Here is a 16,641-nt window from a genome sequence, read left to right on the forward strand (position 1 = left end):
TAGAATATGAAGGATTAAAAGGAAATACATATAAATTCAGAACATATTTACCGGATAGATTTCATAGATTATCAAGTGAAGATTTAGAAGAATTATGTTCTGGAGATTTCTATTTCGTATACAAAGGTAAGAATGAAAAAGGTCACCATGAAATAGATTTCGAATAAGAAAATATGTAAAATAAATGGTAGAATTAAAAGAATACAGAATATTTGTTGATTCTAGAAAACTTACAAATTATAAATCTCATAATTTACTAGTACAATTAGATAGAGAATATAAAAATTGCGTAGATTTAAAATTAGTTAATATAAGTTTATGTAATTCTTTTTACAATATATCGAATAAAACTATTGAACATAGAGTCTTTTTAATTCATATTAGAAATATGGATAAATGGTATCATCTATTTTTAAAACCAGGGTTATATAATTTAGAAACATTAGCCCAAGAAATTAATCGGAGAGCACGGTTGAAAATTAGAAAAGATGATAAATTTTCAATTAGATTTATAAAAAGTGATAGTTCTGATAAAATTAAAATAAAGTTAGATGATGAAAGCAAACATGCATTTATGGTAAGGAAACCTTTAGCTAAACTGTTAGGAATTAAACCACAAACTGTTACAGGAAACGTAGAAGGCATTTCAAATATTATGCCTTTTACACACTTTTATATTTATTGCAATTTAATTGATCCTACAAAAACATTTGAAGCAACTAAAGATACAACATGTAATTCTAGTATGCTAAATATTTTACCGCTAAAAAATGTTAAACAATTGAAACTCAAATAAATTATAATTTAACTGAATGTGATTTCAAACCTTGTATTCCTCAATTTAATAATTTTAAATTAGAAATAAGAAATCATAATGGTTATTTAATTGATTTGAATAACTTTCCTGTAATTTATGAATTAGTTATAAGATGTAGAGAGTAATTTTTCACCTATATAAATGAATATAACTGTTGGACCGAGTATATGTTTTGGATTTGATTTTAAACGTGAGAAAGAAATGAAATTTAACGTTAATGATGTAATTACACATATCAAAAATATTGCATTTTCTAATGAAACAACATTTGAGTATGAAACAACAATAGATAAAGAAACTTTAAATGTAGAAAAGATTACTAATTTAATTAGAGAATCTTTAAGATTTTATGAATTAGATGAAGATTTTATCATCGATGATATTAAAAAAATAATAATTGAAATATATACAAATGAAACTAGTAATGAAATAAATGTTGAATTAATCATCACTAAGATAACTAAATATTTTGATGATAGTAATTTTTTTGATAAATAAATGAGTGATAATAAGTGGATAATAACTGGATTATATAATGGCGCATTACTATCAGTTGGAACTGTTGGTTATTCAATGGTATTAAAAAAAGTATTTAAAATGGGAAGTGTTAATGTTGATAGATTTGATATAAATGATATTTTAAAATTAACGTTAGCAGTTACTTTATCTAATTTAACAATTGATTATTTGGAAAAACAAAAATATATTCCTCCCATATAAATGCATAATTCTTTTGCTAAATAAATGGCTTCTGCAATTATAACTATTATAGGATCGGCAATTGTTAACGCTTTAGCATTTACTGGTGGTGGTTATTTATTTAAACATATTGATAAAAATAGTTCATTAGGAGAACAAAGAAGACATAACTTAGCATTAGAGAAGTACAATAAAGCAGCAGAAGAATATAGAGAAAAGAGGCAAAACTATATGGATTATATTAACAAGGAATTATATGATCAGAAGATTTCACATAGAGATTTTCAATCAGTTGATGATGCAATGAGTTTATATAACGCGGTAACCAATAAAGAAAAATTACATCTATACAAACCTAAATTATCAGATTATTATACCCCAAGTAAAGAACAACAGAAATATGAAATAATTTGGATTTTAGGCGGAACAGTTATTGTTATATTTGTTGCTTATAAGTTTACTAATTAGTAATTTTTTTTTGCTAAATAAATGGAAGATAAAGTTGATAGTATTGATATTATTCCTCATGATATAAATAAAACTAAATTAAAAACATATTTAGAAAAACAAATATTAGAATTTGAAAGTGACTTAAAGATAAAAAAGAAAAAATATCTAAAAAGTAAAATTATATATTATTTAATTATAAGTGGTTCGGTTACAATTAGTTCTGTAATAACATTTTTAGCAATATTCAGTCCATTAACACCTTTAGCTATATCAATTGGTGTGTTAGGATTAAGTTCAAGTGTTTTAACCGGTATAAGTTCAAAATTAAATATAAAAAGTAATAAAGAAAAAATTAAAACTAATATAAAAGAAATTAATAAATTAAAGAACACACTAGATTATATCATAAGTTTAAATGGTCATATAACAGTTGAAGAACAAGATAAATTATTAAAAGAATTAATAAATTATTAATTTTTTAATTATATAAATGGCAGATAGTTTTCCAAAAGCTTTCCAATATAATAAATCAATTAAATATAATATTCCAGCAATAGATTTTAATAAAGATATTACATATAGAAATGAAGTTTTAGATTCATTAACTAATTTAGAAATTTATGATACTGAAACTAATAATTTTAATGCAAAGATGGAAAATATATTTCATGTATATTTAATTAATTTTAAAAAATTGAAAGATGAAAAACAATGGTTATTAAAATCTAATATGAAGTATTGGCAGAATCAATTAAATTTTGCTGTTTATTGTTCAACAACAGGATGTGGAATAAGTTGGAATGATCATTTGAATAATTCTAAATATAAACTAATTCAAAGTTTGTTTAGAATTCATACATACTTTCAAATCAGAATAATATTAAATGAATTAGAGTGTGCTTTACCAGGATCTAGATATTTTAAAGAATTAGATAATAATATTAATTTATCAAAGTTTTATAAAATTTGTAATGAATTTAATATAGATATAAATAATTCTGATTTTAGAACAAAAATTGGAACAATAAGATCACTTCCTTGCCCTAAAAAGATTGCAGAATATTGTGTACTTCCCATACCATCTAATAGTTTTTATAATATCTATAATAATAAATTAGGTTATGGTAAAATAGAAACAAAGGATTTAGAAACATTAAATTTCAATAAATTACCGAAATTTTATGATCATTTAAAACAAGAAAATAATAATGGTTGGGTTAATTTTATTTTAGAAAATAGTGAAGGTTTTACTAAATCAGGTAAAGAAAGAATAAATCAATCAATTAGAACTTATTTGATATGTATTTTAGGTGCACAAGTTGAAACAAGATCACCGATAATTGGAAATTTGAATACATCATTCGATACACAAAAACAATTTAAAGTTTTATTTGAAGATTCAATTCATAATGATAAAAATAGATCGATTCCAGAAAACATTATAAGATATCAAAATTATTTAGATAAATCTCATGTAAGGCTTAATTATTGTATAGGCCCTAATCTATTAATTATTTCTAATGATTTAGTATTAAAGATGGGAAACATAATTGGTTATAATAATCTAATTAAAACTGCAACAATAAATAATTCATTTGGGTTAAATGATATAAATAAAAAGATTATTACTGCTCCAAAATTAATGGAAGGTGAAAAAAATAAAAAACACATTCAATCAACTGAAACTAAAACTAAGAATATTAAATTAAATAATGATTCTAAAATAAAAGATTATAATACATCAGAAAATAATAGAACTGATATTATTCAACATGATATAATTAAAACTAATGATGATAATAAATCCCATGAAAATACTAAATTAGCTATAACTTGTATAGGAATTGTAATCGGAGGAATATTATATTTTAAATTTTAATTTTTGTATTATGTAAATGGCAGAAGGTGGAGAAGATATTCCATTGGATCCTTTTGGTGATGAACCCGGTATAAGTGATGAACCACAACCTGATTTTAATGAAACTAATATTGATAATGATGATGAATCAGCATATAATTCTAATATAGCAGATAGTGGGTCTAAAGCCCCATCAACAGAGGAATATGATAGAAAAACTAGATCGAGAATACCTGCTGAATATGAAAATCAAGGTTTAAAAAAGGAAGATTTAGAAAATATTAAATTTATATATAAATTCCAACCTGTATTTGAAAGATCTGGATATAATATAAATTACAGAGGCGCCAGACTTTTAGTACAAGATTTAAAGTTTTTAGATGGTGAATATTATTATAAATTGAGAGATGATTATTATTTTAACATCTCTTATAAAAGTCAAAATATAATATTAGCAGAATCAACTTTGCTTAAGTTAGAACCAGATAGAATTAAGAGAATAATTAATAGTAATGAAATAACTAATGTAACACAAGAAGAAATGAAAAAAAATAGAAAAGAATTCAAACAAAGAATTGATGACTTATTTGAAACAATCGATAATAATTTAAAAACAGAAATGGAAGAGAATAGAGATCGATTAGATAAATTAAGATCTTCAACACCCGAAACATCTAGAAGAGATATTCAACAAATTGATAATGATTCAAATCAATTACAAGTAGTAAAACATTTTGATAAAATGTTTGATACAATTCATTCATTTGACGAAGAGATGAATAGTATTTTAGATACTGAAACTGGAATAAATCGAATACAATCTTTACTAGAAAAAGGAATACTTGATTTAACTGATGAAGAATTAGAAGCATTTCCTGAACAAGCACGTAGAGAAATTAAAGGTATGCAAGAATCAGCTGGTGAAATTGCTAATATTAAGATGAGATTTTCTAAAATAACCATGTTCGAAAAAGAATTAGCTAATGCAGATGAAGAATTAAAACAATTAGAATTAAATAGAGATCTTCAATTAATCGAGGAAGCTGATTATGAAAGCAGAAAGTTAGCTTTAGAAAAAGAAATAGATGATTTAGAATATAACATAAAATTACAAAAAGAAGAAAGAGATATATTATTAAAATCATATGATCTTAATCATATTAAAAAATTAAAAGTTATTTTTAAAGATTTGTTGATAAAACCAGATTCTAGAATATCATTGAAAGATAGAATAAAATTATTATTTAAATTAGAAGGAATAACAATTCTTTCCATTCTAACAGCTGTAACTATGTTATTTACAACAATTGGTTTAGCAATATCAAATGCTTTGAAATCTACTCCTACTCCCAATAAACCAGATAAACCTCCAAGTAATAATTCTATACAAGATAAAGTTAAAGATGGTTTAAAGAAATTAGCAAAATATTTATGGGAACTATCTAAAAAATCTGCTGCAGCATTACCAGGAGTTATTGCATCAATTGTTGGTTTTATATTGAAATCTGCAGGAAACATTATTAACTTTGCTGCTGAACATATTATTTTATTTTTAATTACAGTTGTAAGTGCTATTATTTTTGGTTTAGTAAACATGATATCAAAAATAAATAATTAATTTTTTTGTTAAATAAATGAGTGGGAGTTATATCAATCCTTCTAAGAATCATAGAATATCTAATGCTATTAAAGCAGAAAGATCACATCGTATAATTACTCATAACCCTTCAAATATTAATCCCGATGAAACTTAATACGTTAGAATCCCTCGATTAACACAAAATACTTTTTACGTTCCAAATAGTATTCATTTATCAGCCGATATAAAAGTAATCGGTAATAATAATTATTATGTTGTTGATAATGTTGGAAGATATTTGATTAAAAAGTTAACAATAAAGATTGGTCCAGAAACAGTTTTCTCATTAGATGATTATAATTTATTTATGCATTATAAAGATTTATGGTTAACTAAAGAGAACAGAAATAATATGATATTTCAAGGCATCCAATCAGAAAACCATAACAAATTAAGATCTGAAGCCAATAATGCAGTAGTAACTAATGCTGTAGATAATTTGATAAAAAAGATTTATGGAAGCAAATATAAAATTCCATTAGACTTTGAATTGATAAATAATAATGCACCTTTATATAAATACGCAATCCAAGAAGATATTATATTTGAGATAACATTTGCTCCTGTAAATGAAATTGTATTATCTAGCGTTGTTAAAGATATGAGTTATAAATTATCGAATATATGTTTAGAATATGATACAGTAACTGATGAAAATATTTCAAGTATAATTCAAACTAAATACAATCAAGGATTTTCATTATTATATGATTATATTGATAAATTTAAAACTGTAACTATTAATGCAAATGATGAAATAATTAATGAGAATATTAACTTCCCAAGAAGATCTATTAAAGGCATATTAATATTTTTTACCATTGCAACATATACTAATGGCGCAATAAATGTTGATAATTATTATAATCCTGAAATAACAAAAGTAGAAATAACTATCGAAGGAATAGCAAATAAAATATTTTGTCAAGGAATGAGAATGATAGATCAATGGCCAGAAATTAGAAAACATTTTATGAATGAAAAAGTAAAATCATCCGAAAATTGTAATATTAATCAAATTGATTATTATACCGGCAATAAATACGCATTATGGTTAGATTTTAGAACAACAGAGGATAATTCATTACATGGTTCTGGAAAAAAATTACAAAACACTAAAGATGGAATACAATTATTCATGACAAAGAATAAAGGAATCAAAAATTTTAAAATGCATATTTATATTATATCTGACGCGCAATTAAATATTGTAAATTCACAATTAGATAGTGTTATGTATTAGAATTTTAACTTTAATAAAAATTTATTATATAAATGGAAGGAGGTAAAGTATATAAACATATTCCATACATCGATACACATGAAAATAATGATGGTTTATATTATGTAATACCTTGTAATATAGCTTTGATATTTGATCCTATTTTCAAAATTTATAAAACTAAACTAATAGAAATCGATAATAATAAAAGTGAAGTTGTTGATAATTTAAGTAATGTAATTGACAATAATGTAATACCTTCTACATCTAATAATGTAATACCTACTACAGTAATACCTACTACATCTAATAATGTAATACCTACTACATCTAATAATGTAATACCTACTACATCTAATAATGTAATACCTACTACATCTAATAATGTAATACCTTCTACATATAATAATGCAATAATATTAAATGTTAGTAAAAATAGAAATTATTGTGATTATTGTAAAGGTGAATTTTCAAACGCTCCATCAAATTGGAATAAACATATGAATACAAATTCACATATTACTAATGTTATAGAACGTGTTGGTTTAAAAGAATTTATAGAACACCCATTTAGATATGTTACAAAGTTTGTTTCAAATCAAAAAGTAAATGGTAAAGAATTATATAAAGATTTTTTATTAGCAACACCTAATAAAGATGAATTAGATCTAACCGATGCTAATGAAATATTAGAATCAAACACTGTAAATGAAATACTAGGAGCAAACACTAATAAAGAATATAGCTGCAAAGCAGCGATAACGGGTTTTCTGCACAGTCTTAGAATCCTGTTCAACGGTGGATTTCAACAAAGCATTTGATAAGGCTCAACATCAGCCATTACTGAACAGGCTATTAGGAAACAGTATCAATGATAGGTCGCCCAAATGGCACAGCAGTTATCTCTGAACGGAAACTTGTAACCGAAATCAACGGAACGCCTCATCTTGGAGTGAGACGGTCTAACTAGTGGAGTCACGCAAGGTAGTATCCTAAGTCGTCTTCTGTTTAATGTCCTGACAAATGACATACACAGTAATCCAAAATATACCAGACCGAGTAAATTTCCAAAACAACCTTAACACACTGTTCGACCAAAAACTTAATGTTCCGACAAAACCAAAATTATGAATTGTCGCGGGTGACAAAACCAAAATATTGAATTGTCACGGGCGACAAAACAAAAATAATGAATTGTCGCGGCCGATAAAACCAAAATAATGAATTGTCGCGGGCGATAAAACCACAATAATGAATTGTCGCGGGCGTTAAAACCAAAATATTGAATTGTTGCGGGCGATAAAACCAAAATAATGAATTGTTGCGGGCGACAAAAACAAACTATTGAATTGTTGCGTGCGACAAAACCAAAATAATGAATTGTCGCGGGCGACAAAACCAAACTAGGGGTCCAGGGACACCATGCTCACTTGGGCAGTGGTTTCAAATGCTCAACAATCTAACAATTTCAATACATAACGCCCTCTAGTGACCATATACAAAAACCAATGACCTTGAAACCCACCACAATCATAGAAAATGTGAGCAGCTATGATTTTGTAATTGATTGTGATAACAAAATATTCCTCGTTACCAATTTAATATGGAAATACTAAGTTATTCTACTATTCAACGCCCCCTGGTGACCATATGCAAAACCAAATGACCTCAAAACTCACCACAATCGTAGTACATGTCATGAAATACAACTTTGCAATTGATCATAGTAACAAAATATGCCTAGGTACCAATCTAATAAGGAAATACTAAGCCATTCTACTATTCAGCGCCCCCTGGTGACTATATGGAATAACTAATGTCCTTAAAAACTCACCACAATCATAGACGATGTCATGAACTACAACTTAGCAATGGATCATGGTAACAAACTATGCCTAGGTACCAATCTAATAAGGAAAAACTAAGCTTTTCTACTATTCAACGCCCCCTGGTGACTATATGGAATAACTAATGTCCTTAAAAACTCACCACAATCATAGACGATGTCATGAACTACAACTTTGCCATTGATCATGGTAACAAAATATGCCTTGGTACAAATATAATATAGCGATACTAAGTTATTGTATTATTCAACGCCCCCTGATGGCCATATACAAAAACCAATGACCTTGAAACTCACCAAAATCATAGAACACGTTATGGGCTACAACTTTCCAATTGAATATAGTAACACAATATGCTTAGGTATCAATTAATTGTGGAAAAACTTTTTCCCACCTACGAATGAGTACTGATGACACCAAGATGGCCGCCAATTGCTTCATAATTGGCTGATCAAAAATACCTGTCCTAGGTATAAAGCATCCCTCTCTAAAGAATATCCATCAGCAATTGCAATGAGAAATGGCAAACCAGTAGGAAGCTACAGGACCTAGAATTCTGGCCAAAATTGCCATTTTTGGGCACTAAAAAGGTCATAGGACGGCCATCTTGAGTCAGATCGACCCAATTTTCTTATGCTGATGGGCCTTTGGTAGATTCAAATATAAACGAAAGATCAAGGTAATTGATCAAAGCGTCTTCAAAATTTTCTTCGGGCGACAAAACCAAAATAATGAATTGTCGCGGGCGATAAAACCAAAATAATGAATTGTCTCGTGCGACAAAACCAAAATAATAAATTGTCACAGGGCAATAAAACCAAAATAATGAATTATCGCGGGCGATAAAACCAAAATATTGAATTGTCGCAGGCGATAAAACCAAAATAATGAATTGTCGCGGGTAACAAAACCAAAAAAAAATTGTCGCGGGCGACAAAAACAAAATATAAAACCAAAATAATGAATTGTCGCGGACGTCAAAACGAAAAGAAGAATTGTCGCGGGCGACAAAACCATAATAATGAATTGTCGCTGGAGATAAAACCAAAGTAATGAATTGTCGTGGGCGATAAAACGAAAATATTGAATTGTCGCGGGCGACAAAACCAAACTAATGAATTGTCGCGGGCGACAAAACCAAAAAAAGAATTGTGGGGGCAACAAAACAAAAATAATGAATTGTCGCGGGCGACAAAACCAAAATGATGAATTGTCCAGGCGACAAAACCAAAATGGTGAATTGTCGCGGGCGACAAAACCAAAATAATGAATTGTCGCGGGCAATAAAAACAAAATGATGAATTGTCTCGGATGACAAAACCAAAATAATGAATTTTCGCGGGCGATAAAACCAAAATAATGAATTGTCGCGGGTGACAAAACCAAAATGGTGAATTGTCGCGGGCGACAAAACCAAAATGGTGAATTGTCGCAGGCGACAAAACCAAAATAATGAATTGTCGCGGGCGACAAAACCAAAAAGAAGAATTGTCGCGGTCGACAGAACCAAAATAATGAATTGTCGCTGGCGATAAAACCAAAGTAGTGATTTGTCGTGGGCGATAAAACCAAAATATTGAATTGTTGCGGTCGATAAAACCAAAATAATGAATTGTCGCGGGCGACAAAACCAAAATATTCAATTGTCGCGGGCAACAAAACCAAACTAATGAATTGTCGCGGGCGATAAAACCAAAAAAATGAATTGTCGCGGGCGATAAAACCAAAATAATGAATTGTCGCAGGCGATAAAACCAAAATATTGAAGTGTCGCAGGCGATAAAACCGCGACAAAAAGAAAAAAATTGTCGCGGGCGATAAAACCAAAATAATGAATTGTCGCGGGCGATAAAGCCAAAATATTGAATTGTCGTGGGCGACAAATCCAAAAAATGAATTGTCGCGGGCGATAAAATCAAAATCTTGAATTGTCGCTATTGTCGCGTGCGACAAAACCAAAATAATGAATTGTCGCGGGCGATAAAACCAAAATAATGAATTGTCGCGGGCGATAAAACCAAAATGGTGAATTGTCGTGGGCGACAAAACCAATATATTGTTTTGTCGCGGGTGACAAAACCAAATTAATGAATTGTCGCAGGCGATAAAACAAAAATAATGAATTGTCGCTGGCGATAAAACCAAAATATTGAATTGTCGCGGTCGACAAATCCAAAAAATGAATTGTCGCGGCAGAAAAACCAAAATCTTGAATTGTCGCGGGTGACAAAACCAAATTAATGAATTGTCGCGGGCGATAAAACCAAAATAATGAATTGTCGCGGGCGACAAAACCAAAATTATTGTTTTGTCGCGTTATTTTAGTTTTGTCGTTTTGTCATAATGTCGCCCTCATTTGCATATACATGTTTTTTTTTACGCATGGCCCTTATCAGCCACCATACTAAAGCCTTAAGGTCGCGTAAAACTCGATAAACACTTCAAGCGACACAGCGAACGATCTCCTTTCCCCCACAGCGAACGCTCAACCTAGTAGAGGCTACTAGCCTATGTAGGCCTATGTATATGCGTAGGCCTAACATCCGGACAGATTGGTCGTAGGCCTATTGAATTTAACAACCCACCTAAATAACGTAAATTTTGTTTTGAAGTTCAATCCAATGAGTCCGTTAATAAACGCAACAATTGTACTGTGTTTGTTTGATACAGTAAAGCTCAGTACCGGTAGGCCTAAAGCCGCGTCAAACTCGATAAACACTTCAAGCGACACAGCGAACGATCCCTTTACCCCACAGCGAACGCTTACTCCGAATGACAAGTGTGAGTCCAGCATACGGATAGGAGTGTGTTATTTACTTGTATTTAGTAAATACCTTGTGCATTTGACAATGATCGGTATGTACTGTAGGAAATATAGAGTATTGATGGTATGATATAGAGGTTGAAGCCCGCGGCCGAATAAAGTAATATATTCTTTTATTTTGATACCTCGTCGACATAACAGCTTTTCTCCGCTATATCTCTTCGGCGTGTTTCGTTTAGGCCTACGATTCCCCGGTACACTAAAGTTTTATCTTAGTAAATACACGGTTAATTCGGTAAAGAAATATAGGTATTGTTATACTAACTCCTTGAAACCCGCAGCCAAATCACTGGTAGTAATAAATTAATTTGTACTCGATTTGATTCTTATGATGAGGAGAAACTCGCAGCTGATCCCCGGAACGACGATGTAGTAACACACGTCGATTCGTCGATGTTTACGGCTCGACAGTGCTTTTAAAATCTAAAGTAGTAAATTTCCAGTGTATCGGTAATAGGATTTGATGAGGAAAATGGGCTATTGTTAAAATCACTGTTTGAAGACCGCGACTGAATTTGAGGTCTGCGGCAATAAATTAGTTCATTTATACTTGAATTGATAATCGAAGTGACAGTCGGCCCGCGGGTTGATTTCGGGATGACGACTCGAAAAACATGTCGCCCCTGGGGCTAAATTTTCGATGTTTACAGCCCGACTGCGCTTTTGTAACGATGATTCGTGAAAAAACACGCGGGCTATTTGTAGATCTCAGTGAGCTGAACGATATTATATGGATTGTATATGAAACAGCGGTAAGGTAACAAAGCCTATGTTCTTTTGGTAAAAATAGTGTGGAAGAAAATAATAATAATAATAATCACGCGGATATCAATAGGGTTTTCTGTGAAATAACAGAAAACCCTAATAATAATGAAAATACAGGAAAGCGCATTGATAATAAAGATTCTATGAAACTTAAATCAGAAAATAAAGATATAGTTGAGCTGCCTAATAAGTATATCAATAAACCAATTATTTATGAAGATACGGTAGAGCATTTGAATAAATTGTTAGGGCCTGATAATGAATTGGAGAGTGATGATGAAAGTGATTCAGAAATTAATTATCTAACAATCAAATAATAATAAAGGTTGAAAATTGTATAAAATAATAGTAAATAAAAAAGGGGGTTTTAAGTATTTAAGGTATCTAATAGGGTATCAGGTATAAGGGTATCAGGTATTAGGGTATCTAATGGGGTATCAGGTATTAGGGTATCTAATACATAGTCATATAAATAGTTATTTTATAAATTTATATTCATATGGAAATTGTAGTCTCAGTAATAATTTTGAACCTTTATTATTCTTTAATTTATTCATATATTCATCATGTAATTCAGTAGGTATAATTTGATTTTCTGCCAATGATTGTTGCATAGATTTTTTATCTTTGTTATAAAATAAAACTAGAAATCTAATGTTTTCTCTAAAGTCTTTAACAATTGAATTATATTTTTGATTTAAAACCCATGTTGTTATCCCAAAATGTCTCCCGGAGAAAGCTAAATAACATAACTCACTTTCTCTCACTTTTGAATCATGTAAATTTGCGCAATCATCTACAATGAATAATGTATTTGATCCTTTATAAGTATCAATTGCTATTTTTATACAATCATCTAAATTTTCTTTTACTGTTTTAGGATCTAATATAATAAACTTTTTCATCTTAACTATATCTCTATTACATGTTTTATTCATTTCATAAGTAGGACAAAATAATATTATATTATCAAAATGATTCTTATAAATAGTTTCTAACAAGTCTAATATGAAATGTGTTTTACCACAATTGGTTACTCCAGTAACTAACATATTATGCGGTTCAAAAATAAATAAATCTTTATTCATTTATTCTTTTAATTTTACTACATAAAATCCATTCATTAAATTTATCATCGTATCCTTTATATTTCACCAAAGAATAATTTTTTCCTTTAAGAGTTTTTGTTTTCAATACTTTTTCTATTTTGTATTCTATTTCATCTGGATTTGGTACAAGTGATAATTCTTGTTCATAGAAATAACCTAATATTTCTTCATCTTTTAAATCTTCTAATTTATAAACAAAAGGTTTAGTTAATATTATCTTTTTAATTTTAAATATTTCTTCTGTAAAATTAGGGGTATAACCTTTATAAAATGTTTTTCTATATTTAGATATTCTTACGTGTTGTCCAATTTTGAATCTAGGTTCACCGAAATCATGTGTAACAAACGCACCATATAAATTATTCCAAACTATTTCTGAATTATCTTCTTTTCTAGCTTGTATAGGTTTCATATTTATAGAACTATGTTTAGAATTATTATAACCTTTCACCAAATCATCTAACACATCGATATATTTATATGTTTCATTAGCAGTAAAATATTTCCACATTCTAGTTTTCAATGTTTTATTAAATCTTTCTATAATAGATGCTTTTTTATCTGAGTGTGTTATATTTTATATAGTGAATATTTTACATCGTTATCAGATAATAGTTTTTTGAAATGTTTGTTATAAAATTCCTTACCTTCATCAAATTGTATCTTATCTGGAATAGCTTCTTTAAATATAGATTTAAAAGCATTTGTAACTTCTATGCCAGTTTTATTTTTGATTGGAATTGACCATGCGTATCTACTGAATATATCTATAACATTTAATATCCAGAAATATCCTTTGTTGTATTCCTGTAAGTTCTTCATGTCAATTAAATCTGCTTGCCATTGTTGATCGACATATGAACCATAACTTTTCTTGTTAAATAACTTTTATCCATTTTCTTGTGGATTTGATATGTTGGTTGATTTTGTAACCATGATTTTAATTCACTATATTTTATATCACTATTATCAGATTTAATTTTATTCCATAATTCTGAAACGTTAGAATATGATACTTCACTTTCTGGGTTATAATATAAATCTCTTAAATATTGTTCTTTTTTCATCTTCTTTTAATCCATTAATAATAATTTAGATTTAGTTTCAATGACTTTATGATTTTACTTATTTTCTGGTATAATAGGTTTATCATCATTGGAATCATCTTTATCATCAGAATTGAATTTTGATTTATATATTACACCGGAGAATATAATAACTGTTACTAATCCAATTGTAATATATAATTTATAATTACTTCCAGCATTAGAAGAATCAGATGGATTATTATTTGAAACAATATCAGATAAAGTCTGTGATTCATTTATATCAGTTCATTTCTTTTTCTTAGCTTTTTTTAATTCTGAAGATCTTTTACCTAATTCTCTTGCCCATTTAATTTGTTTCTCGGATCTAATCTTTTTCTTAACTCCATCACTCATTTATTTTAGTTAATTTTTGTTCTGATTCATTTTCTGTTTCGACGTTTGGTTGTAGTACATCTGTTTCGTTCTTACCCGATTTATATTCCATAGGTTTGATGTTCGAAAATGTTATGACACCAGTAGAAATTAATGTCATAACCGATCCTAATTGAAATGAAGCATATCCAACCCATTTTTGTAATTCAGTCATAACTAAGTAGTCATTTTTCAAATCACTATATAATTCATTTTCATCATTAATTGGTATTAACTGGTTACATAACTTAGAATAACATTTGACAATACCATCTGAAATAGAATCATTTATTCGGGCTAATCTAGCTTCTTCATAAATCTTAAAATATTTTATTACTTTATCGGGTTTCATAGCATCTAATTCTTGAAAAGTAATAATTCTATTTAAAAACTCTTTAGTTTTTCCACCGGCAATCAATAGTTCTAGATGATGCTTACGATATAAGTAGTATTCATAATCTATATTGTTATTAACTTGAATAGAATTAGAAACAACTGTATCTTTATTATCACTTATACCCAAATCATCTAATGTCTTTTCAATATCAATATTATTCTTACTCGATTTCTTTGACATTTATATTAGAGGAAAAAAGCAAAAAAGAATATTATAAGTATTCTTCAAATGATACTAGATAGTTCAAGTTAAAGAATTCTAGTATTAGTTATTGTTTTTTTAGTATTTTTTATTTGTGATATAAAGTATTCTTTTTTGAAAAGAAAATATTAAAAATATAATAGAAATAATAGATAGTTGAAGGTATGTAATTTTTATTATATTTTATTTAAAATCTATTATTCTTTAACCACTCATTAAAGACTCAACGTATTGTTCATCATGTGTTGAATTCCATAATTCAATAATTTTTTTTGCTTTATCCAGTTGATTCAAATATAACTGTAAATCTAGTTTATTAAATTTTATTTTATTTTCTTTCTTTTCAAGAGGTCTTAGATTCTTCCAATTCCATATTAACTTCTGATTGTATTCATCATTCATGTTAAATTTCGAAACTGGTAAAACATGGTCTATTTGAAAATATTCGCCATAATTATTTATATTCATTTCATCGTTAAACTGATATATTATCCATGATTTTAAGAATTCATCTGTACAACCTAACAAATTAGATAGCGTGTATGAGCGTCTATCTTTACTGAATAAATTTGATAATCTAGAACTTAGATATTTTTTCAATTTAAAATTAAAATCTGATTGGCGCCTTTCTTTTTGATAATTATTCATATATTCTTTATAATGTTCACGATTATTATCCCTCCATTCTCTCATATATTCTGTTTTATAATCTCGATGATTTTCTCTCCATTTTTTATTTTTAACTTTGAATTTTTTCAATATTATCCATATAATATTCTGTTGAATAATTTGGATTATTTTCAAGAAATTCTTTACTATATAGTTTAGCACAGCTTTTGCAATATGTTTGTTTACCATCTTTCTTAGTTTTATTATTATAATATTCTGTAAATGGTTTACTTTTTTTACATTTGCAACATGTCTTCTGATATATATTTACAACACCATTATCATTGTTTATATTTATAGCTTGTGATTGTTCCTCCATTTATAATATACTTTTTATTTAAATTAGGATTTAATATCTCACTACTTTTGTTTATCTATTAGGAGCAGTAATTATAACTGTCCAGATAAGTCATTTCGGATCCTCGATAATAAATCCTCAAACTGAAAATAAATTCAAAGAAACGACTGGTGGAAATATTATTTCATAAACACATATATTTATTATGTAAATTTTAGCGATCAATAATAGAACAATGGAGAACAATAGAAAAGCGGTCCAATCGGACCGGTTATTGCGCAATACACAGTTATATTTTTATTCTGTAAACTACAACATTCAAACATAGAACTGATCAATATTGAGCAGCTGTTTCCGTCAACAACGATCAATAATAGAACAATGGA

This window comes from Tubulanus polymorphus, chromosome 5 (assembly GCF_964204645.1).
Source record: "Tubulanus polymorphus chromosome 5, tnTubPoly1.2, whole genome shotgun sequence".
Lineage (NCBI taxonomy): Eukaryota > Metazoa > Nemertea > Palaeonemertea > Tubulaniformes > Tubulanidae > Tubulanus > Tubulanus polymorphus.